Here is a 22,849-nt window from a genome sequence, read left to right as displayed (position 1 = left end):
GAGACCTGCTCCCAGCACCACTGAAGACAGACGACCCTGCTGTGAGTCCTGTTGGTCTTTGTTGGTGCCACCAATTCTTCTACCTACTGCTCACTTATACAAAAGATCTCTATCTTAAAGGGTTAATAGAAAAAGAAACTGAGGGACACCTGGGTGGCTCAGTCAGTTAAGTGCCCTCCTCTTGATTTTGGCTCAGGTCATGACCTCAGGGTCGTGAGATCAGATCTTATGTTAGTTAGGCACCGAGCTGGGTGTGGTGCCTGCTTGGGATTCTCTGCCTCTCCCTCTCCCTCTGCCCTTCACCCTCTGGTCATGCTGTCTCTCTCAAAAAAATAAAAAATAAAATAAAATAAAGATTTTATTAAAAAAGATTAAAAAAGATCAAAACAAACTGAGGGCAGACCCCTCCTATTTGGATTGGTGGAGTTATTTTAAGTTTCATTCCAATCTCCTGATAGTGACCAACCCCTGCGTTTTATGGAATATAGGCTGTTTATGGGAGTTGTGAAGTAGGCCACTGTGTAGACAGGCCTCAGCTCCTGTGACATCATGGAATAGCATGAACTTTGAACCAGGTTTTGGATGCTGTCACTTACCACCTTCGTGCCAGGAGCATCTTGAGGTCAGCACATTCCCCTAAAGGGACTGCATAGATCCAGAGCAGCAGGGAACTGCACAGAACAGGATGCAGAAGAAACCAGAAGTAGAACCATGAAAAGACGGGACAATCCGGTGAAAACGATGGACATGTATTTAGCCACCCAGGATCAGGGTGATGTCCAGAGTAAAAGAGTCTGTGGCTAGGAGTACGCAGTGGACTTGGTGGATAAGAGGTTTACGTGTGCATTGCAGGTCATTGTTACCTGAACTAGGATAGTCTGTGACCTGGCTTGTGAATTCAGTCATTTGAGAAGTAGTTCAAGTGATCTTATAAAACCAACTTGAAGAATCAGTTCCCCTCACTTTTATGAGGAGAAGACAATAACAAGTGGCTCTCAGAAAACAGCTGGAAAAAAAAAAAGGAAAGAGCTGGAGCCTGGATACACAGTGCCATCGTGCCCCGACAAAGCTGAACAGAGTGTCTGCTACTTTGGCACCCCAGTCCTGCATGAGACCCCCAGGACACCACAACATTCTATGATGGGATCAGGGTCTTCAAGGTCCACACCATCCCTATTCCTCTTGCACCTGAACTCTTCTGGTCCCAAGCTTCTCAGAAGGCTTCCCTTCAAAGTCACCGGGGGAATGGTCCCCTGAGTCCACACAAAGCACTACTGGAATGCCAGGCGCTGCAGCCTCTCAGGCGGGGAGCCTGCTTCTCCCTCTCCCTCCCGTCTCCTCTACCCCCCACTCCTGTGTGCAGATACTCTCCCTCTCAAATAAATAAGATCTTAAAAAAAAAAAGAAACAAGACTGGAGGACTCTATTTCAGGGTGGTCTTGGGAGTTAGCCTTTTGAGTTCTCAAACATATTTAATGGGAATATGGGAGGGGAACAGTCGATGAGCATTAAGCACAAACTCAGTATCCATTGCTGTTCCCCAAAATTAGTACCATAATAACTTGTAAGTTATTTTAACAACCAAGAAGGATCACAGTTCTCAATCTACATATCTCAGTCCTTCTTTGTTGCAGGGAGGAGATCATTGGGCCACAACAGGTTAGAGTTAGATATAAGCAGATGCCCATATCTTTAGGTCCAGAACACCACCTAGGGACCCAGAGCCTTAGGGGTCCTTGAACCTGAAGAAAGGAATAAGAGAAACTGGGAGGCTCCGTGGTTTCTGCTTATACCAGAAGCTGTGGCTCAGGGTGCAAGTGAGTGTGGCAAGTCGATCCCAGGGCTTTGGAGGGCAGCTGAGAGAGCAGACACACAGATCACTGGGCTGGGCCAGGTTCCACCTGCTCTGGGGTCTGAGTCCGAGGGGGCCGACCCATCTCTGAGGACTGTCCCTAAACTCAGTTCAGTGACAGGGCAACTATTTCCTGTTGAGGGAAAGAAGCTTAAGTTGACTTGCATCTAACTTGGGTTTACAACCTCCAGATGACATTAATTCATTCAAGCATATATTGAGTTCCTGCTATGTGTCAAGCTCTGTTCTAGAAGTTAGGGATATGGCAGTGAACAAACATCAGAGAACCTGCCATTCTAATGGAGGAAGGCAGACAATCTAGGAGGAAGTAAGATAATTTTAGGTAGTGATAACTGCTACCAGAAAACAAAACACATAATAGGCTTCAGTGAGATTTGGGGAGGAAGAACTCTGGTTAGGGAGATTCCCTAACTCTGGTTAGGGAAGTGATTTCCAATGGACCACCTGTGAGCAAGAATTTGTTCTCATTGCTAGGACAATAAGGGGATAGAATAGCCCCTTCTAGGAGAGGTATGTCTCTAATTATATATACACAATTGATAATATGATTTAAAGATTACTTATTTGGTTAGTTTGGTTCATTTTAATAATTTCCAAGAGCCTCAGTAATTTTCCATAGACTGACTAAGTTGAATTTCTGGACTGCAAGTGTTGAAAGTCAGACTCCAGAATGGAGTACCCATCCCAAAGTGCTGCCGATGGACTCCTGACCAGAACATTGTCCAGCAACTAGGATGGCCCTATTACCTATTACAACATCATCCTGACCCACAATTTCACAAATGGTGAGTTAAAATTTGAACTGTGAGTACTTCTGTATTCCTAGTCTTAACCCTTTATTAATTTATAATCACAAAGTTGGAGATATTCTCACTTGTGTGCTATATGATCTTGAAGTACAGGAATTGAATAAAACGGTTGGAAAACCTATACATAGGACCCAGATATGCACAATTAATAACTTAATTGTTTTATTTGTATTAATATAATTTAATATTAAATAGTAATGATTCAATACTAATGGCGATCATATAATGACTACTTACTCCATGGCAGGCAGGAGGCTAAGGAAACAATGTGCCTCAGCACATCTAATCCTCAGAACTGCCCTTTGAGTTCAGTAGCATCCCCAGGGTGAAAAGAGTATGCAATGTTAAGAACCCCTAGCTCCAATTACTAGCTGCATGACCTCAAGCAGAGCATTCCTCAGCTCTGAAATGGGAATTAAGATGCTATATACCACATAAATTGTATGTGTGTGAAGATTAAATGAGATAATGGTTATAAACTAATATTGAACGTGCTTAATGGGAGCTTTTAGAGTTACTGTTGTAAGTCTAAAATGTTCTGTACTGAGTAGAAATTTGGTAGTCATTCAGTTCCATTTTCTTTTTGCTCTCCATGTTTTTATATGACCAATCTGGAAGGCTTCTGGCTGAATGTATGCCTGCTTACAATTTATCACAAAAAGAGCCTCGTGTGCACTTCCAGCCATTCCCCCAATCCCTGAAGCCGAAGGGAAGTAAGTATACGTAAGCCAGCTGGAAGGACTGTGTGAGCTAATGAGAATGTTTATAGCAGTGTGTGAAGAGTGAAACCAATAACATTTTGCTGTTTTTTCTTTAAGGTTTGTTTGGAGCATATATATCTGTTTTAAAAAGATTATTTATTTATCTATCTATTTATCTATCAATCAGAGAAAGAATAGTAGGGGGAGCAGCAGGCAGGCCCAACACGGGACTTGATCCCAGGACCCTGGCATAATGACCTGAGCCAAAGGCAAACATTTTAATTGACAGCTTCCCAGATGCCCCTGGAGCATATATATCTTAATAGATTCAAACACACTACAGAGAGAAAAATTTTTTTTGCTACACATAACTTTATTTTTCCTTTGGGTTAAGAAGCTTTATTACAAATTTGACAGCATGACCAAAACAAATAACACATGGATAATTACCATAAAGCTTTATGGATCTAAAAATATTTGCCATGAAAAATAAGTCACTGTGTATCTCTCGTTTTAAGAATCACAATGAGGAGCACCTGGGTGTCTCGGTTGAGCATCCAACTCTTGATTTTGACTCAGAGCATGATCTCAGGGTCATGAGGTCAAATCCCACATCAGGCTCCACATTCAGTGCAGAGACTGCTTGTCCCTCTCCCTCCTCAACTTGTGTTCTCTCTCTCTAAAAGAAATAAGTAAACTCTTTAAAAAAGAAAAAATCATAATGATACCACAATTTAGATTTATTGCCCACCTTTACAATTAAATATTAAAACCTTTTGGGGGATCCATGGGTGGCGCAGCGGTTTGGCGCCTGCCTTTGGCCCAGGGCGCGATCCTGGAGACCCGGGATCGAATCCCACATCGGGCTCCCGGTGCATGGAGCCTGCTTCTCCCTCTGCCTGTGTCTCTGCCTCTCTCTCTCTCTCTCTCTCTCTCTCTCTCTCTCTGTGTGTCTCTCATGAATAAATAAATAAGATCTTAAAAAATATATATCCAGCAATTTTACTTCTGGGTATATACCCCAAAGAATTGAAAGGAGGGTCTTGAAGAATTTGTACAGCTGTATTCATAAGCACATTTATTCACAATAGTTAAGAGGCGGAAGGAACTCAGGTGTCCATCAATGGATGAACGGATAAACACGATGTAATATATAAGTACAGCAGAATTTTATTTCAGTCTTTAAAAGGAAGGTAATTCCTAACACATTGTAAGCATGGATGAACCTTGGGGACATTATGCTAAATGAAATAAGCTAGTCACTGAAGGACAAATACTATATGATTCCACTTGTATGGATCCACTTATACCCCTTGAGTTGGAGCAAGGTTATTTTAAACTGAAGTCATTTATGACACAGCAAATGCAGAAGCCTTTCTGGGTCTCATGTATCTGACTAAAGGCTTATCCTTCTGAGAGAGAAGCTGCCATAAATCCCTCTTTGGGGTAGTTTCACTCTCAGCCTGGACCACTTGCATCTGAGAAGTGGCAAACATGACAATATCATACTTTCCATTTGTTTTCCTAAAAGCTCCTTAGTCTTTTCCAGAGAAGCTCTTTCTTTGCTTTCCATCGCTTTCCCCTGTTCAGTTGGTATATAAACGTCTATCTCCAGCTCTTTAGGGAGCCTCTTCATCTGAATGCTCCTGCGTGAGTGTGTAAATTAATCTTGTCTTTTCTCCTGTAAATCTGTCAGTTAATTTTTTTTTAATTTTTTTATTTATTTATGATAGGCACACAGTGAGAGAGAGAGACGCAGAGACACAGGCAGAGGGAGAAGCAGGCTCCATGCACCGGGAGCCTGATGTGGGATTCGATCCCGGGTCTCCAGGATCGCGCCCTGGGCCAAAGGCAGGCGCCAAACCGCTGCGCCACCCAGGGATCCCAAATCTGTCAGTTAATTAATAGTCTCTAGATCACTGCATCTGAATTGGTAGGAAGTGTTTCCTCCTAGCACACTTACAAAGATATGTAGAGCGGTCCAATTTATAAAGACAGAAAGTTGAAGGGTGGTTTCCCAGGAGCTTAGGTGATAGAGGAATGGAGGGTTATTATTTACTGGGTACAATTTCAATTTAGTAGGATGAAAGAGTTCTGGGGATGGATGGTGGTGATGGGTGCACAATAATGTGCTTAATGCCACTGACCCGCATATTTTAAAAAATGGTTAAGATGGCAATTTTATGTATATTTTACATAAATATACATAATATAAATATATTTTTACAATAAAAATAGATTATTTAAAAATGATAAAATCATGACTCATGCAGATACAAAAACGAACAAGTGTTAAAGATTTATTTAACCAGCTAGTGAGGAGAAGTCAATTGAATAGGACAGAATGTACATGTCCAGAGACAAGAATTATTTTGCATTGCTATCACTTGTCTTCTGAAGTAGCTTAAAAACCATGAAAGACTAGGAAATAGTGAAGACTAGACTGAACAAGTAAGATATGAGCAATGCATAGTTTTTCACGGAAGTATCCTCTTTCCACCTATCACAGGATAGGGTCTGTCATTCAGCCAGCTCATTCACTCCAGACCACACTAGATTCAAGTCAAAGTCCAACACAGATCAAAATTGACAGAGCTATTTCACTAAAAAAAAAAATCCCAAACACAAATTCACAAAACGGTCTCTAAAAGAAAATTACAGACGAATCTCATTGATAAATACTGGTGCAATGGCATTGATAGTCATAATAGCATGTGACTAAGTGAGAAATACTAGAAATGCAAGGATAGTCCAATATGAGGAAATCTTTTAATAAAACCCACCATATTGGGGATCTCTGGGTGGCTCAGCAGTTTAGCGCCTGCCTTCGGCCCAGGGCTTGATCCTGGAGACCCAGGATCGAACCCGTATCGGGCTCCCTGCGTGGAGCCTGCTTCTCCCTCCGCCTGTCACTGTCTCTCTCTCTCTCTCTCTCTCTCTGACATGAATAAATAAAGTCTTTAAAAAAGACAAAACCAAACCTCACCATATTGACACAAAAGAGAGGAAGAGATCCCACATGATCATCTCCATAAAGGAGAAAAAGATGTAAAGGAAGCATATACTCAATAACCTGAAATTTGGATAAAGGCATTTAACAAAATTTATTTCTGGGTTATTTATAGTTTGAAATTCAAAATAACTGTCAATAAGAGACTTCTGACGGAATATCAGTATTTAAAATGATAATCTATTTTTAATAAAATGAGATAATTTAGACAGGCTATTGATTTTTTTTTTAAACATAAAAATTTTCCTGTAGGGACACCCGGATGGCTCAGGAGTGGAGTGTCTTCTGCCTTCGGGTCACGGCATGATCCCGGGGTCAGAGATGGAGTCCCACATTGGGTTCCTTACAGGAAGCCTGCTTCTCCCTCTGCCTATGTCTCTGCCTCTCTGTGTATGTGTCTCTCAAGAATAAATAAAGTAAAAAATATTATTATTATTATTAATTTTTTTTTTACCATGTAAGTGACTTTAGCACTCCTAAGACTCAGATGCTTGGTGGAGATGGGCACTTGGGACAAGGGCAAGAGCTGGCTGGTTGCTGGCTTGCTGCAAGACCAACTGGCCATCATCACCAGAGGGGACACAGGTATCAGAAAGGCCATCATGACCAAGATCTTGCAGCTGGGGTGTAATGTGGTCATTGCGTCACGTAACTTTGATTGACTAAAATCTACTGCAGATGAACTGAGCCCACCAGGCTCAGGTCACTCCCATAAAATGCAACATCTGCAAAGAAAAGGCGGTGAACAATTTGGTCAAATCCACCTTAGATATTTATGGTAAGATCAATTTTTTGTAAACAATGGAGGAGGTCAGTTCAGGTCTCCTGCAAAACACATCAGTGCAAAGGGATGGCATGCTGTGATCGAAACCAAATTGATGAGCACCTTCTACATGTGGAGAGCAGTTTACAACTCCTGGATGAAAGAGCATGGAGGATCCATTCTGAATAATATTATCCTTGTTTAAAATGGATTTCCAGGACTTGTGTATAGTGCAGCTGCCAGAGCAGGTGTTTACAATCTCACCAAATCCTTGGCTGTAGAATAGGCCAGAACGGAGTAAGGAGCAACTGTGTTGCCCCTGGCGTCATTTATTCCCTGACTGCTATTGACAACTATGGCTCTTTGGCAAAAGACGTATTTGGACGGTTAAGAAAATTCCAGCGAAGCAAATTGGAGTTCCTGAGAGATCTCCCTATTGGTCTGCTTCCTGCTGTCTCCTGTAGCTTCTCTTATCACTGGAAAATTGGTGGATGGGGATGGGGCCAGTCTTTGTATATGGGAGTATTTGATATACAACTGGCCTTAGCGAGCGGGGGATATTTCTGTTGTCAAAAGGATGAGGGAGTCTTTCAGGAATAAAGCCAAGCTATGGAAACTACATATGTTTTTTATCCCCAAATGTCTTAGTATCTCCAGAATGGCCTTTGGTACTTTAGAGTTATAATAATTTGTACGGAAAAATCACTTTCTGCCTTTTGAATGTTATCAGTTATGCCCAAGCAGAAACTATTCCTGAAATAAATGCATTCTTAAGCCCCAACCAATGTTGTTTAGCCTGTGTTTAAAGACTTTTTTATGAATGAAATTAACATACTTTATTTATTATTTTTTAAAGACTTTATTTATTTATTCATGAGAGACACACAGAGAGAGAGGCAGAGACACAGGCAGAGGGAGAAGCAGGCTCCATGCCGGGAGCCCAATGTGGGACTCGAACCAAGGATTCCAGGATCACGCCCTGGGCCGAAGGCAGGCACTCAACGGCTGAGCCACCCAGGTGTCCCTCTAGAAAATGATTTTTTCACGCTATACGTCCACCTACCAAAAAGTCCTATTCATTGTGCATCATGGATACATCAGGGATTGGCATCTCAGTAATCAGTATGGGCCTTACCCTCACTGGGTGTTTTATTGGTAGTGGATTTTTTTCTTTCCTATGTGATGCATCTTACAAATTCTTTTTTTTTTTAAAGATTTTATTTATTTATTCATAGACACAGAGAGAGAGGCAGAGACACAGGCAGAGGGAGAGGGAGAAGCAGGCTCCATGCAGGGTGCCCGACGCGGGACTCGATCCCGGGCTTCCAGGATCACACCCCAGGCTGCAGGCGGCGCCAAACCGCTGTGCCACCGGGGCTGCCCGCATCTTACAAATTCATCTCTCTCAAAGCTATCCGATGTTTGTGAAGAGAGGAGCATTTTATTTTAAAGATTTTATTTATTCATGAGAGACACGGGGTGGGGGGGGAGAGAGAGAGGCAGAGACACAGGCAGAGGGAGAAGCAGGCTCCATGCAGGGAGCCCGACGTGGGACTCGATCCGGGGAATCCGGGATCATGCCCTGGGCCCAAGGCAGGCGCTCAACCCCTGAGCCACCCAGGTGTCCCTGAGACAGGGAAGCATTGCGGAGGGTTTGTTGCTGCTGGATTTGTGGGAAAGCTCTGAGAGTGGAGGTTGGAGGACGAAGAGTTAGCTGCCAGATTCTCCTGCTGCCTAAACCTTAACTGTGACAGGCAGTTTCCCTCACTTTGCTGAGCCACCTTTCACTGGAATCTTCTCCAAAGAAGCTCGTCTTTTTGTCTTAGCTATCTGTAGTCAACAATCTGGATACTGAAGACTAGATCCTTCTTTTTTTTAAGATTTTATTTATTTATTCATGATAGACAGAGAGAGAGGCAGAGACACAGGCAGAGGGAGAAGCATGCTCTTTGCAGGGAGCCCGATGCGGGACCCGATCCTGGGACTCCAGGATGGCGCCCTGGGCTGAAGGTAGGCGCCAAACCCCTGAGCCATGCAGGGATCCCCTGAAGACTAGATCCTTCAATAATACAGTGAGCTCTTGGGAGAGCTTCCTTTATTTATGTTCATCAGTTGGTTTTTGTTCTTGGGTCAATATTACTTTATGCAAATATATGGTAAAGTTAGTATCTTTTAGCATTCTCTTATTTTGTTGTTTCTTCTAGATTAAAGTTATAATTATTTAGACAGATTACCAAAAATATTCTGATTATAACAATAAGTTAAGAATTTATATCTTTTCAATATTTGCTTTCTGCCCATTGACAAGTCTTTAGTTTTGTTAATTTTATTCCATTACATCAATAATTTGCTATTCTTAATTTTATTTCACATATTTATTATTAATGTCATCCCTAGTGATAGCCTGGTTAGGGTGTGGTTTCTTTCATGTGTCTAAGTTACTTTGCCATTGTACAATTACTATTCAGTTCTTGCTGGATATACTCAACATTCCCATCCAGTCACATCAATAAAAATATTCTTATTATATTAGCCTTTAAAATTTTTTCTTTTAGCTTTCTATTGGTAAAAATGGTAGAATCATGACTCTCATATAGAGTTATAAAGTGAATATATGAGGCAGATGTTATAGCCAATTCAAAAGAAGAATCCAAACAGTGCAGTTATATGACATAAAGGGATGGTGAGATGAATTATGAATAAAGATAAAACTGCTTTTCCACAGGTGGAAATTAGCGGAAAGTCACTACAAGGCTAGATAGAATTATATATCTATCAGTTACCTACAACATACAAGGAGTTACAAAATCGCACAAAGATAATGAACAGGAATCTGAGCTGATAATCTAGAATCTGATAATCTAAAAGGGTATACATTATAAAGGATGCATAGTTTTCCACTGAAATACATGGGTTTTTTTCTCTTTTTCTTTTAATTGCTATTGAGAGCACCAGCATTACATGTCATATTGCATTGGCCGCAGCTTTCCCAATGTTGATAGTGTGTATGCTTGTCCTAATTCAAACATCAACAAAATACTGATAGTGCTGCTCGTTCTGTCTTTGTTTCTCTTGGTTCTCATGATATGATCCGTGTCCATAGGTATAGTCACTTTGCCATTTCTAATTCTGATTAGTTCTTTTTCTCTTCTTTACAGTCTGCCTATTTTTCTCCTAATGCTGTTTTTCTGCTAATTATTTTATCTTCAAGTGCTCGTAATTATGCCCTTTCTTCTGCTGCCTTTGTGGTTGATTTTATTCTTATTAAATGAATTGTAGAGTTTATATGTTCGGTGTTCTTTAGTAATTGAAGAATCTGACTATGAATTTGCCTCTAACTAAAAACTTTACTTTACAGCAATGTCCACAATAGCCAAACTGTGGCAGGAGCCTCGGTTTCCATCGACAGACGAATGGATAAAGAAGACGTGGTCTATGTATACAATGGAATATTACTCAGCCATTAGAAACAATGAATACTCACCATTTGCTTCAACATGAATAGAACTGGAGGGTATTACACTGAGTGAAGTAAGTCATTTGGAGAAGGACAAACGTTATATGGTTTCATTCATTCGGGAAATATAAAAAATAGTGAAAGGGATTATAGGGGAAAGGAGAGAAAATGAGTGGGAAATATCATAGAGGGTGACAGCACATGAGAGACACCTAACTCTGGGAAACAAACAAGGGGTAGTGGAAGGGGCGGGGGGACGGGGGGACTGGGTGATGGGCACAGAGGGGGGCGCTTGACGGGATGAGCACTGGATGTTATACTATATGTTGGCAAATTGAACTCCAATTAAAAAATATACAAAACAAATAACTTTGCTTTAGTCTCAAGAACTTTGATGTGTCCCTCGTGCCAAAAGGGAAAGAACACTTTCTTCCCCTGCTTTTCTTTCCAGCATTTCCTTTTGAAAATTTGTGATCCTAATCTTCTTTGTTCTTTTCACACATATGTAATCTTTTAAAAAGCTGAACAAGCCTTTTGCCAGTTTTGCATTCTAGGTGTGTCTTTCTGGAGCCACCTCTGTGAAAGGTGAACACAGAGGAGTGTGGGGTTCTGTCTCCCTAACTCTGTGGAAGTTTTGTCCAAGCACTTGGCTCCAAGTTTTAATTTTTCCTTTGGACTAAGACAGTTGTATGTATGTAATGGATTGTTTCTGCCTAGCTATCTAAAAGGGTGAGATTTCTTTATCATTCCAATTTCTTTAGCTGAATGCCTGTGATATGCATCATGGTCTGGTTTAATGCTTAATAACAAAACTTTCATTCTTGTCTACATTTTGTGAAGGGGTTGTACTGGGTTGACAGGAGATTTTTTTAAAGAGTTATTTATTTATGATAGACAGAGAGAGAGAGAGAGGCAGAGACACAGGAGGAGGGAGAAGCAGGCTCCATGCTGGGAACCTGACGTGGGACTCGATCCCGGGACTCCAGGATCCCGCCCTGGGCCAAAGGCAGGTGCTAAACCGCTGAGCCACCCAGGGATCCCCTGACAGGAGATTTTATTTAATTATTTCTCCCCCCCCCAAAAAAAATTATTTCTCCCAACAGTGTACTTTTTTAATTACTTTATTTATTTATTTATTTATTTATTTATTTATTTATTTATGAGAGCCCAAGAGGGTGGTGGGGAGGGGCAGAAGAAGAGGGAAAGAGGGTCTCAAGCAAACTATATGCAGAGCGCAGAGCCTGGAGCCCTCTGCAGGGCTCAATCCCACAACCCCTGGGAGAAACCAAGAGTTGGACGCTCAACTGACTGCACCACCATGCAGCCCCCCAGCAGTGTCCTTTTGCTGTCTTAACAATCTGTGTGTTATGGTTGTTATTATCTAAAACTTATAAGAAAGTTAAAAGTCAATTTAAGTGATTGTCACGTTATATATACTCTGGTCCAAAATTTTGAAATCTTTTAAAGACATCTTGAGAAACATTTGTTGCATTTATTTATTTATTTATTTATTTATTTATTTATTTATTTATTTTGTTGTTGTTGTTGTTGTTGTTGTTGTTGTTGTTGCTTTTATTAAGGACCATCCAGTACACTTGTGATTGGGACCTTATAATCATGACGATTACATTTTTCCAATGGTTGTTACTGATACATACTAGCACCACTGATGTCTATATGTCAATCTTATGTGACACAACCTGGCTGAACTCTATTATTCTGTAGGTTTGTCTAGGATTGTCTTGGATTTCCTGTGTAAAGAGTCATATGATCTACATTTATTAGCACTTTTGTTTCTTCTTTTCCTGTTCTCATACAACCTTTTTCCTTGTAAAAGTGTGACAGGATGTCCAGTACAGTGTTGAATAGAAGCGGCGATATGACATCTGAGTTAGTCCAGGCCCCACAGGAACCAGATGCTAAGATAGGAAAATGTGCAAGGATTTTACTAGGGGAGTTGTCTATGAAGGAAAATGAGGAAGGAGCCAAGGAAGGCTTGGAGAGCTACAGATGGACATAGGCGATGAGGCAATTAGGGAGGCAAGGTGAGGTGGAAGTGTGCCAGATCCACCAGGCACTCTCAAGCAGGTTCAGCAAAGTCCTTGGCAAGTCCTCAAACCAAAGTGTCTCCCAGGAGCTAGTCTGTTGCACGCAGTCCTTGGTGCAGAGCAACACATGTGAGGTGTGGCCCTTGCTCCAGGCTGCCAGGGATTCTTGTGGGCAACAGGGTGGGCCCTGGATCAGTGACACTCCCTGAATTGGACGTGCAGGGTGCATCAGGTGTGCAGGATGTGAATGGTGGCTCTTATTTGACTTTAAAGGCAGTGTATATAGAACACCACTACTAAATATCAGGTTCAGGAATTTTCTTCCTATCCCTTACTTGATTTTCCTGTCGCCATTGACACAGTTAAATAATTAATGACATTAACCCTTCTTGCATTCCTGGTATCAATCATACATGATCATCTTTTTAAGAGAACGATTTGTCAGTGTTTCATTGTTTAGGACTTTTACATCCAGCTTCAAAAGTGAGGGGATCCCTGGGTGGCTCAGCGGTTTGGCAACTGCCTTTGGCCCAGGGTGTGATCCTGGAGTCCTGGGATTGAGTCCCGTGTCGGGCTCCTGGCATGGAGCCTGCTTCTGCGCCTCTCTGTCTCTCTGTCTCTCTGTCTCTCATGAATGAATGAATGAATAAATAAATAAATAAATATCTTTATACAAAAGTGAGATTGGCCAATAATTGCCAATATTCACTGTTCCTTAAAAAGGGACATATTATATTTCTCAGTTTTCTTGCCAACGCCATAATAGCATCATAGGAGTGGATTTCATAGCTTGGTGAGATTACGAATGAATGTTTCCTGTCTCTGACTTCTATAGATTCTAGTTTTGTACTGTCCAAAAATGTAGCATGTAGCTACATGTAGCTATTAATTGAAATTAATTGAAATTAAATAAAACTAAAAATTGAGTTAGTCCCATGAGCCACATTTCAAGTGGTCTGTTGTCACATGTGTCTCATGGCTTTCACATCAGACAGCACGGGTCTAGAAAATCTCTGTCACAGCACAAAGATCTGCTCTGTAGCCTGGGTGGCCTTGGAGGGTAATGGGATGGGGCTACACTTCCCTAGGAAGTGTAGGAAGAAAGCCTAGGAAGCCTAGGAAGAAAGGAGGGTTTAGGCCGTGGAAAGAATATAAGTGACCTGAAATTAACCTGATGCTTCATGAGTGAAGAAAGAAAACCTCCGGTTAAGGACCATCCTGCTAAAAGATAAAAGGGTCAACCAGGAAATTAAGGAAGAATTAAAAAGATTCATGGAAACTAATGAGAATGAAGATACAACCGTTCAAAATCTTTGGGATGCAGCAAAAGCAGTCCTAAGGGGGAAATACATCGCAATACAAGCATCCATTCAAAAACTGGAAAGAACTCAAATACAAAAGCTAACCTTACACATAAAGGAGCTAGAGAAAAAACAGCAAATAGATCCTACACCCAAGAGAAGAAGGGAGTTAATAAAGATTCGAGCAGAACTCAACGAAATCGAGACCAGAAGAACTGTGGAACAGATCAACAAAACCAGGAGTTGGTTCTTTGAAAGAATTAATAAGATAGATAAACCATTAGCCAGCCTTATTAAAAAGAAGAGAGAGAAGACTCAAATTAATAAAATCATGAATGAGAAAGGAGAGATCACTACCAACACCAAGGAAATACAAACGATTTTAAAAACCTATTATGAACAGCTATACGCCAATAAATTAGGCAATCTAGAAGAAATGGACGCATTCCTGGAAAGCCACAAACTACCAAAACTGGAACAGGAAGAAATAGAAAACCTGAACAGGCCAATAACCAGGGAGGAAATTGAAGCAGTCATCAAAAACCTCCCAAGACACAAGAGTCCAGGGCCAGATGGCTTCCCAGGAGAATTTTATCAAACGTTTAAAGAAGAAATCATACCTATTCTCCTAAAGCTGTTTGGAAAGATAGAAAGAGATGGAGTACTTCCAAATTCGTTCTATGAAGCCAGCATCACCTTAATTCCAAAGCCAGACAAAGACCCCGCCAAAAAGGAGAATTACAGACCAATATCCCTGATGAACATGGATGCAAAAATTCTCAACAAGATACTGGCCAATAGGATCCAACAGTACATTAAGAAAATTATTCACCATGACCAAGTAGGATTTATCCCTGGGACACAAGGCTGGTTCAACACCCGTAAAACAATCAATGTGATTCATCATATCAGCAAGAGAAAAACCAAGAACCATATGATCCTCTCATTGGATGCAGAGAAAGCATTTGACAAAATACAGCATCCATTCCTGATCAAAACTCTTCAGAGTGTAGGGATAGAGGGAACATTCCTCGACATCTTAAAAGCCATCTATGAAAAGCCCACAGCAAATATCATTCTCAATGGGGAAGCACTGGGAGCCTTTCCCCTAAGATCAGGAACAAGACAGGGATGTCCACTCTCACCACTGCTATTCAACATAGTACTGGAAGTCCTAGCCTCAGCAATCAGACAACAAAAAGACATTAAAGGCATTCAAATTGGCAAAGAAGAAGTCAAACTCTCCCTCTTCGCCGATGACATGATACTCTACATAGAAAACCCAAAAGTCTCCACCCCAAGATTGCTAGAACTCATACAGCAATTCGGTAGCGTGGCAGGATACAAAATCAATGCCCAGAAGTCAGTGGCATTTCTATACACTAACAATGAGACTGAAGAAAGAGAAATTAAGGAGTCAATCCCATTTACAATTGCACCCAAAAGCATAAGATACCTAGGAATAAACCTCACCAAAGATGTAAAGGATCTATACCCTCAAAACTATAGAACACTTCTGAAAGAAATTGAGGAAGACACAAAGAGATGGAAAAATATTCCATGCTCATGGATTGGCAGAATTAATATTGTGAAAATGTCAATGTTACCCAGGGCAATATACACGTTTAATGCAATCCCTATCAAAATACCATGGACTTTCTTCAGAGAGTTAGAACAAATTATTTTAAGATTTGTGTGGAATCAGAAGAGACCCCGAATAGCCAGGGGAATTTTAAAAAAGAAAACCATATCTGGGGGCATCACAATGCCAGATTTCAGGTTGTACTACAAAGCTGTGGTCATCAAGACAGTGTGGTACTGGCACAAAAACAGACACATAGATCAGTGGAACAGAATAGAGAATCCAGAAGGGGACCCTGAACTTTATGGGCAACTAATATTCGATAAAGGAGGAAAGACTATCCATTGGAAGAAAGACAGTCTCTTCAATAAATGGTGCTGGGAAAATTGGACATCCACATGCAGAAGAATGAAACTAGACCACTCTCTTTCACCATACACAAAGATAAACTCAAAATGGATGAAAGATCTAAATGTGAGGCAAGATTCCATCAAAATCCTAGAGAAGAACACAGGCAACACCCTTTTTGAACTCGGCCATAGTAACTTCTTGCAAGATACATCCACGAAGGCAAAAGAAACAAAAGCAAAAATGAACTATTGGGACTTCATCAAGATAAGAAGCTTTTGCACAGCAAAGGATACAGTCAACAAAACTCAAAGACAACCTACAGAATGGGAGAAGATATTTGCAAATGACATATCAGATAAAGGGCTAGTTTCCAAGATCTATAAAGAACTTATTAAACTCAACACCAAAGAAACAAACAATCCAATCATGAAATGGGCAAAAGACATGAACAGAAATCTCACAGAAGAAGACATAGACATGGCCAACATGCACATGAGAAAATGCTCTGCATCACTTGCCATCAGGGAAATACAAATCAAAACCACAATGAGATACCACCTCACACCAGTGAGAATGGGAAAAATTAACAAGGCAGGAAACAACAAATGTTGGAGAGGATGCGGAGAAAAGGGAACCCTCTTGCACTGTTGGTGGGAATGTGAACTGGTGCAGCCACTGTGGAAAACTGTGTGGAGGTTCCTCAAAGAGTTAAAAATATACCTGCCCTACGACCCAGCAATTGCACTGTTGGGGATTTACCCCAAAGATACAAATGCAATGAAACGCTGGGACACCTGCACCCCGATGTTTCTAGCAGCAATGGCCACGATAGCCAAACTGTGGAAGGAGCCTCGGTGTCCAACGAAAGATGAATGGATAAAGAAGATGTGGTTTATGTATACAATGGAATATTACTCAGCTATTAGAAATGACAAATACCCACCATTTGCTTCAACGTGGATGGAACTGGAGGGTATTATGCTGAGTGAAGTAAGTCAGTCGGAGAAGGACAAACATTATATGTTCTCATTCATTTGGGGAATATAAATAATAGTGAAAGGGAAAATAAGGGAAGGGAGAAGAAATGTGTGGGAAATATCAGAAAGGGAGACAGAACATAAAGACTGCTAACTCTGGGAAACGAACTAGGGGTGGTAGAAGGGGAGGAGGGCGGGGGGTGGGAGTGAATGGGTGACGGGCACTGGGTGTTATTCTGTATGTTAGTAAATTGAACACCAATAAAAAAAAAAAAAAAAAAAGAGAAAAAAAAAAAAAAAAAAACATAAAAAAAAAAAAAAAAAAAAAGAAATACAAACGATTTTAAAAACATATTATGAACAGCTATACGCCAATAAATTAGGCAATCTAGAAGAAATGGACGCATTCCTGGAAAGCCACAAACTACCAAAACTGGAACAGGAAGAAATAGAAAACCTGAACAGGCCAATAACCAGGGAGGAAATTGAAGCAGTCATCAGAAACCTCCCAAGACACAAGAGTCCAGGGCCAGATGGCTTCCCAGGGGAATTTTATCAAACGTTTAAAGAAGAAACCATACCTATTCTCCTAAAGCTGTTTGGAAAGATAGAAAGAGATGGAGTACTTCCAAATTCGTTCTATGAGGCCAGCATCACCTTAATTCCAAAACCAGACAAAGACCCCACCAAAAAGGAGAATTACAGACCAATATCCCTGATGAACATGGATGCAAAAATTCTCAACAAGATACTGGCCAATAGGATCCAACAGTACATTAAAAAAATTATTCACCATGACCAAGTAGGATTTATCCCTGGGACACAAGGCTGGTTCAACACCCGTAAAACAATCAATGTGATTCATCATATCAGCAAGAGAAAAACCAAGAACCATATGATCCTCTCATTGGATGCAGAGAAAGCATTTGACAAAATACAGCATCCATTCCTGATCAAAACTCTTCAGAGTGTAGGGATAGAGGGAACATTCCTCGACATCTTAAAAGCCATCTATGAAAAGCCCACAGCAAATATCATTCTCAATGGGGAAGCACTGGGAGCCTTTCCCCTAAGATCAGGAACAAGACAGGGATGTCCACTCTCACCACTGCTGTTCAACATAGTACTGGAAGTCCTAGCCTCAGCAATCAGACAACAAAAAGACATTAAAGGCATTCAAATTGGCAAAGAAGAAGTCAAACTCTCCCTCTTCGCCGATGACATGATACTCTACATAGAAAACCCAAAAGTCTCCACCCCAAGATTGCTAGAACTCATACAGCAATTCGGTAGCGTGGCAGGATACAAAATCAATGCCCAGAAGTCAGTGGCATTTCTATACACAAACAATGAGACTGAAGAAAGAGAAATTAAGGAGTCAATCCCATTTACAATTGCACCCAAAAGCATAAGATACCTAGGAATAAACCTCACCAAAGATGTAAAGGATCTATACCCTCAAAACTATAGAACACTTCTGAAAGAAATTGAGGAAGACACAAAGAGATGGAAAAATATTCCATGCTCATGGATTGGCAGAATTAATATTGTGAAAATGTCAATGTTACCCAGGGCAATATACACGTTTAATGCAATCCCTATCAAAATACCATGGACTTTCTTCAGAGAGTTAGAACAAATTATTTTAAGATTTGTGTGGAATCAGAAAAGACCCCGAATAGCCAGGGGAATTTTAAAAAAGAAAACCATAGCTGGGGGCATCACAATGCCAGATTTCAGGTTGTACTACAAAGCTGTGGTCATCAAGACAGTGTGGTACTGGCACAAAAACAGACACATAGATCAGTGGAACAGAATAGAGAATCCAGAAGTGGACCCTGAACTTTATGGTCAACTAATATTCGGTAAAGGAGGAAAGACTATCCACTGGAAGAAAGACAGTCTCTTCAATAAATGGTGCTGGGAAAATTGGACATCCACATGCAGAAGAATGAAACTAGACCACTGTCTTGCACCATACACAAAGATAAACTCAAAATGGATGAGAGATCTAAATGTGAGACATGATTCCATCAAAATCCTAGAGAAGAACACAGGCAACACCCTTTTTGAACTCGGCCATAGTAACTTCTTGCAAGATACATCCACGAAGGCAAAAGAAACAAAAGCAAAAATGAACTATTGTGACTTAATCAAGATAAGAAGCTTTTGCACAGCAAAGGATACAGTCAACAAAACTCAAAGACAACCTACAGAATGGGAGAAGATATTTGCAAATGACATATCAGATAAAGGGCTAGTTTCCAAGATCTATAAAGAACTTATTAAACTCAACACCAAAGAAACAAACAATCCAATCATGAAATGGGCAAAAGACATGAACAGAAATCTCACAGAGGAAGACATAGACATGGCCAACATGCACATGAGAAAATGCTCTGCATCACTTGCCATCAGGGAAATACAAATCAAAACCACAATGAGATACCACCTCACACCGGTGAGAATGGGGCAAATTAACAAGGCAGGAAACAACAAATGTTGGAGGGGATGCGGAGAAAAGGGAACCCTCTTACACTGTTGGTGGGAATGGGAACTGGTGCAGCCACTCTGGAAAGCTGTGTGGAGGTTCCTCAAAGAGTTAAAAATAGACCTGCCCTACGACCCAGCAATTGCACTATTGGGGATTTACCCCAAAGATACAGATGCAGTGAAACGCCGGGACACCTGCACCCCGATGTTTATAGCAGCAATGGCCACGATAGCCAAACTGTAGAAGGAGCCTCGGTGTCCAACGAAAGATGAATGGATAAAGAAGATGTGGTCTATGTATACAATGGAATATTACTCAGCTATTAGAAATGACAAATACCCACCATTTGCTTCAACGTGGATGGAACTGGAGGGTATTATGCTGAGTGAAGTAAGTCAGTCGGAGAAGGACAAACATTATATGTTCTCATTCATTTGGGGAATATAAATAATAGTGAAAGGGAATATAAGGGAAGGGAGAAGAAATGTGTGGGAAATATCAGAAAGGGAGACAGAACGTAAAGACTGCTAACTCTGGGAAACGAACTAGGGGTGTTGCAAGGGGAGGAGGGCGGGGGGTGGGAGTGAATGGGTGTCGGGCACTGGGGGTTATTCTGTATGTTAGTAAATTGAACACCAATAAAAAATTAAAAAATAAAATAAAATAAAATGGTAAGAAAAAGGTCAAATTGTCTCGAAGGGTGCCGTTCAGATATGGCTCTCTGTGCTTCTAGTAGAGAAAGACCCTTAAATCTAGTGTGTCTTTGTCCTGCCTGAGAGGAAAGATATTTTCTTTCCAATAGAAAAAATACCGCCCAAAAATAGAAACTCTCAACTTTACTCCCGTGGATGATAGAGCTGATTACGAGACTGCAAAACAAAGCGGTGAGATCCTAAATGATGTGAGTACCTGTCATTCTAAAATTACCCGATCATGAAATGTCATTTCCAAAGATTTTCACCTACTTTAGCTCAGCGTGCAGTCATTGTCTGAGACACAGACTGTAATCATGAGATGATGCTAGCATTTTCCCGAGCAACATTATGATTTCTTAATATCAAGTATGTTAAACCTCTGGCTTCTCAATTCCAGAGTAAATACCAGAAAGATTGGAATGATGCCAAATCACAGTACACCCTCACCGAGACCCCCTTGCTGCACACTGCCCAGGAGACAGCCCAGATGCTGGACCAGGTATGGGTTTCAGCCAGATGCCTGATACTCCTGGGCGGGGGAGGGGGAACCGAGGACCGGAATGTAACAGTGGGGAGATGTATGCACATGACCAGCGCCCTTCTGACTCCTTAGGTTAAGCTCTGTTGTGGCTCTCTGTCTTTTACTATCTCTACAAGGAAGGCTGGGAGAAACAAAAAGCTACGGGCTACGGGTTACATTTTGCCTCCAGACGCGTACCATTTGTTCACGCCCATCACTCTGGTGACATTCAGAGCGAGGTCATTTATCCTTCTAGGAGCGCACGCTGGGGGCTCCTGGAGCTAGGAGGCCTGGGGATGTTTGGAGTCCTCTACCCTTCTGGTCCTCTCTGGGCTTTGAGAGTGTTTGTTTTGTTGGCTTCTTTAAAAGCTATGGTCTGAGTGTTTACTCTCTTCTATTCCCTCACTTCCTTAAAATCTCTAAGCTTTCCAATAAAACATAGGCAGAATTAGAAAACGAATGTATTTTTCCTACTTTTAAATCGGTATTTCTTCATATTTATTATGTCAGTGCTTTTTGTTCTTTATTCTCGGGGAGGCAGGTGACAAAAGGCTGAGGGGCTGTGTGTGCTGATGTTTCAAGCTCCCCTTTTCCTTGAGAGCTTGTCACAACCGATGGAATCTCTATTTTTTTTTCTCCCACCAGCTGAACTACAAAGCTGAACATGTAAAACAAAGAGGTCATTATGTTGGTGTTCGACGATGAGAGATGATCCTAAACTGGTTTGGTTTGAGCGCACAGGCCAGATTCAGAATGACAGACTATACAGAGAGGACTACCATAAAACAAAGGCCAAGATCAATATATAGCCACTGATATGGTGTCGGTGTTGGCTGCCAAGCATGGGCAGGACCTCGTCAGTGATATTGATTACCGTAATTACCTGCACCAATGGATGTGTCATCCTGACCAAAATGACATTATCCAGGCAAGGAAAGCCTCTGACCTACAGAGCAATGTAAGTAATTTTTGTTTCTTAATGACCTAGGAATGTATGGTGTACTCAGAGAGTTACAGGCAGTACTCTGGAAGCACCGGGCTTTGAAACTTTGAGCCATAAATACTGAATTTGTTCCCAGAAGGGAACTGAGGCTGAATCTTTTGTAGAGAAAAACCAGGAGCAGTGATTGACAGCTTTGCCTTTTTGACGACTTATTTCCGAGTATTGTTCAAAGCCAATTTTTTTCATTGGTTGTTTTTTTTGTTTTTGCATCATCTTTGACATCACGAACATCTCACATTGGCCTGGGAGATTATCAGCTGATTTAAAATAATAAATGGCTTGGGGTGAGAATGGAGAGTAAATGGGGGTTGTAGTTAGTGTAGGCAAAGACCTGGGTATGCCCTTTGCCAAGCGTCTCTTCTTCAGGCGTTGATGTAGGACTTGCTTGCAAAGAATCAAAGCAAAAGAGAAACAAAATCCTGATAAACTACCTGAGGGCCCAGAATCTGCTTGCACAGAGCTTTGGGTGAGGGTAGGGAAGAGAATACATGACCTAGGCCACCTTGCAGTGAGGCCTGAGCCCAGACGTGTAGCTGCCGCCAGCAGTTCCTAAGGAACAGAAACTCCATGCATCGACCTGATGCTCAGACATACCCTGGAGCTAACCCACCTGGTCTTCTCATTACCACTTTGGAAACAGGAAATCAGAGGCTGCCTGCCACCAGGTGGTGAGCTTGAACTTGCCACCTCCCTGTTGCTGCAGCAGAACGATGGTCATGGACATTTAACCAGATCAGCAGCTCCATTGTGGTTGATGTGGGGTGGGGAGGGGGAGAGCTAGGCCTGGCCAGGGGCATGTGTCCCCTACTCTACCATACAGGAGCATTTAGTTGTATCACTTCCTTTGTGTAGTTAGTCTAAATTTCCCACGTACCAAGTAATTAAATATAAATCCTTCTAAAAACCCACCCTCCCTGGTAAAACCCTTCCTTGGACTCAATGCTAGATACAATGGCTCCCTGCCCGTAGCTCCCATAGCCCTTGAGTGTTCTTGCTGTTACACTCTCCACTTATAAAGGACTTCTCTTCACACCAGATTCCTTTGTACTTATCTCTGAAAGCACCTAGTACAGTACTTTGCTCATAATAATAGGCTCACAGGATACCTCTCTGGTGAACAGGTGAAATCATGATTGCATCAAGAGATGACAGTCACTAGAGGGAAATCCTTAAAAAGCTCCTGAAAAAGTTGCTTCAGACCTACAGTCTGGAATCCTGTGCCTGAGTCATTTATGCCTGCGTTGTATCTCTCTTCCTGCTCTCAG

At 41.4% G+C, this 22,849-nt stretch overlaps 1 pseudogene; it reads left to right on the top strand.

Annotated features, from left to right (window-relative positions):
• Positions 1-6,864: 6,864 nt before the first annotated feature.
• Positions 6,865-7,841, top strand: LOC144299445 (peroxisomal trans-2-enoyl-CoA reductase pseudogene; annotated as a pseudogene).
• The last annotated feature ends 15,008 nt before the right edge of the window (positions 7,842-22,849 follow it).

Source organism: Canis aureus, chromosome 27, assembly GCF_053574225.1.
Source record: "Canis aureus isolate CA01 chromosome 27, VMU_Caureus_v.1.0, whole genome shotgun sequence".
Taxonomy (NCBI): Eukaryota; Metazoa; Chordata; class Mammalia; order Carnivora; family Canidae; genus Canis; species Canis aureus.
The sequence above is the reverse complement of the archived record's forward strand: the minus strand, read 5'-3'. Positions and strand labels throughout refer to the sequence as shown.